Raw genomic sequence first — 3236 nt, forward strand, 5'->3', positions numbered from 1 at the left:
ACACCTCTTCATATGTGGAAAACCAAGAAGGTTCCTTGATGGATCAACTGAAAAAAAAGAACAACAAGACAGATATCCACAAGTAGAATGCCATCATATATGCAAATTCGAAATCATTTTGAATAAGGATAATAAAACTCTCATAGAGAAACAATGAGTAAAACATGTTACCACAAAACAATGGAGATAACCTGATATCAAGATAAATTAAATGCTCAAAAAATTGTCAACAAGGACAAATTGAGTAAAAAGCTTGATCAATGCTCTCATGAAAAGAATATTATACTAATGCACAAATGACCACAGACAAGGCCAACTAATGATACGTGCATCAACATTGCATCAATCATGTGGATATAGACAGTCCACTTAATGAATCATCCCACTGCAAGTTAATGGGTGATCAATCCATAACATGCATGACTCATGATCTAAGAAATAAAGTATGCAGATCATTATCACATTAATATATGAAAATAAAGTAAAAAGAGAGACATGCTGATCAAATTAGAATTATCATGATTTGTTGGGATACTCAAACGAATGGATTATGAGGATAGAACAACATGTTGCCTTCAAATTGGATCAAATCATCTGAATTTGGAGAGAAAACTCCAATAATAACATCCTCTTCATGGAGGAACAAAACATGGAGGGAAACTCCATAAAAATATTATCCTATCAAAATGGAACAGATAGGATCAAATGGAGGGAAACTCCATATAAAATGAGTGCATACCAATATAGGATGGAGGGATACTCCATGGGCCAGATAAGGAAACTATGTATCAGTTATACTGAGGGGACCTACATAGTTAACCTTGAAAAAATATTAAGCTCCCTATGCAACTCAAAAAAAATATCATATAAATCATGTAGATCAATTGGTATAAAACCAGAAAGTGCCAACATGGGCATAGAACAATGCTATAAAAGCATAAAAGTGCAACTATGAGCACATCAAAATATCAAAATGAAGGCAAATGTGTAAGATTACTCATAATCCAATTAAGTAAAATGATTTAAGGAAGATCAACTAAATATAGATATCAGGTATAAAACTCCATAAAGGGTAAACATGGGTACGAAAATTATTTTGTGAAGGTATAAAGGATGGGCCCACCATCAAAGACAAGAATCCTCAAAAAGGAATTATAAATGAGGATATTTTAAAAAACTTAACTTTTTATGTTAAAAATAAAAATAAAACTTTGATTAGGTTTAATTTTTAATTCTAAGAAAACTTCTCAAAAAAAAATCCTTAACTTCTCCTTTTTTACTTAAAATCACGTAAAGGAGTAAGAGAGATTTAAAATAAAATATTGCACTTGAGTTGGAGCTATCTGACAATGAATGATAAAATGTCAGAAATAGATTGACAAAAGGCAATAATAAAAGCAATGAATGATTTCATGCCAAAAATAGGTTGACATAAGGCAATGATAAAAGAAAAAGATGCCTCTTTCTAGAGCTCAAAAAAGAAAAAAGAATCTTGCATGAAAAGATAAAAAAAACGTTACTAAAATAATAGTTTTCAGAATAGTAAAGATACATTATAGCTGCCAATCTCGCCATGATATACCAAAAATAGTAGAGGTTGCCCTCTGTGCCGCTGCAGTTAGGAAGCATGTCGCTGACGCTGAGCATTGGCGGAAGGAGGCCGAAAGGGAGAACAGTCCACTCCCTGCCCACATGCATAATATATGTTCTGTTGCAGAGTCTTCTGATCTACATCGCTTACTTCACCACAAATTTTTAGGACACCATTCTGCTCCTTCAAATGTTTCTTCTCATAATATTGTGTACCCAAAAAGTCAGCTAAAAGAGTGCACAATGTAGCCAACATTGCAATGAAACCAGAAAAAGGAAATTTTGACCATGGCATATCTGGCAGACACTGATCAATAAGAGCTACTTCAGCATCTGATAGCATATGAACAAAACCTGTTGCTAGAATAACTCCAGCAGCGAAGGCCTTAGCAATTACAAAAAAGTTTCCACTTGTCCTGATAAAGTTCAATCTCCTGCCCAAAAGAGGCAATGCCACTCCAGAAGCACCCATTACGAGAATCGCAAAAATGGCAATTGTCTTTAAATACAGAGCAGCCTGCTTGTCTCAGCATTCCTCATCACTGGAAGTTCCACAATCGAAAGTTCCCATTGTTTTCAATGCTAAACCTCCTATGCCCTGAGCCCTCTCTTTTAGATATAAGAAGCAAATCACTATTCTGTCACTGCAGCTGCCTGTCAACTCCTGAATAAGCACTTCAGATATAATTGAAGGTTCGGCAGCTTGCTTTACAGATTTCTTGGCTTTAAGCTAGTTCTTATCAGACTGGGTTTTAAGTCTCCTCCTAGGTTTTGCAGGATTTTTAGAAGCCAAAATTCTCATTAATACAGCATTGTGCTTATGACAAAACCCAAGAGACGTGTGTTCCTGAATTGGGTATATTACTATTAAACCAATACTAAATTTTCTACTGATATTACAAAATGAGAATTTGAGAAAGTGGGGAATGGAGTGATGGATACTTATTTTAGAGCACCTGCCTGCCAAAGAAATATCGATGGGCATGGTGCAAACACATTTTAGTGGATAATAACAATTTTAAAAATTTGTGCATGCTTGAACTCAAATCTCTACCATCAACTTAAAGTTCTGCCCTCACTTTGTTGTTAGAGAATGCTAGAGCACTGCGTAGCTTGCTATTATGAAATAGTTTGCTGCTCCAAATGCTTCGTTCCAATATCAGAATTCTTCAATACAATAAAATTGTAAATATTTACAAGCTGGAGCTTCATAGCCGAATAGACAGCATCCAACTGAGCAACAAACATGTTTGGGTAGGTGATTCCAGTGTTCTTATCAAACACTCCGGGGTTCGGCTTAAACAGAGCATAGTCCAAGGTCTTGGCAGTGTAACCAAGTAGGGGTAAGGGTTAACCATGAAAGGAGCACCCGTAGTTCTAAGAAATCTCAGCAATGGCTTAATAATAACTCTATCATACCTTCGTCGAAAATGACCTATGGAAGGTGGTTCGAAGGTGGCCAAAATACCAAGAGAATGAGGACTCAAAACCTTTATCTGTTTGTCCAGGGAACCTCCAACAAGAGCAGTATGGAGATTTCAGCAAGAAGATTCTGATTTAGACAATATTTTGCATAGCAGGGACAAGATGGGCTATAAGATTTTTAGTGGACAAAACCTCATTTCCCACAGATATAACAATCTCAT

The 3236-nt window shown here is 35.7% G+C and overlaps 1 pseudogene; it reads right to left on the reverse strand.

Moving 5' to 3' along the window:
- Positions 1 to 1618: 1618 nt before the first annotated feature.
- On the reverse strand, positions 1619 to 2267 carry LOC149528712 (zinc transporter 4, chloroplastic pseudogene; annotated as a pseudogene).
- Positions 2268 to 3236: the final 969 nt, after the last annotated feature.

The sequence above is a fragment of the Cupressus sempervirens genome, chromosome 11, assembly GCF_028749045.1.
Source record: "Cupressus sempervirens isolate cs-2001-9-10 chromosome 11, ASM2874904v1, whole genome shotgun sequence".
Taxonomy (NCBI): domain Eukaryota; kingdom Viridiplantae; phylum Streptophyta; class Pinopsida; order Cupressales; family Cupressaceae; genus Cupressus; species Cupressus sempervirens.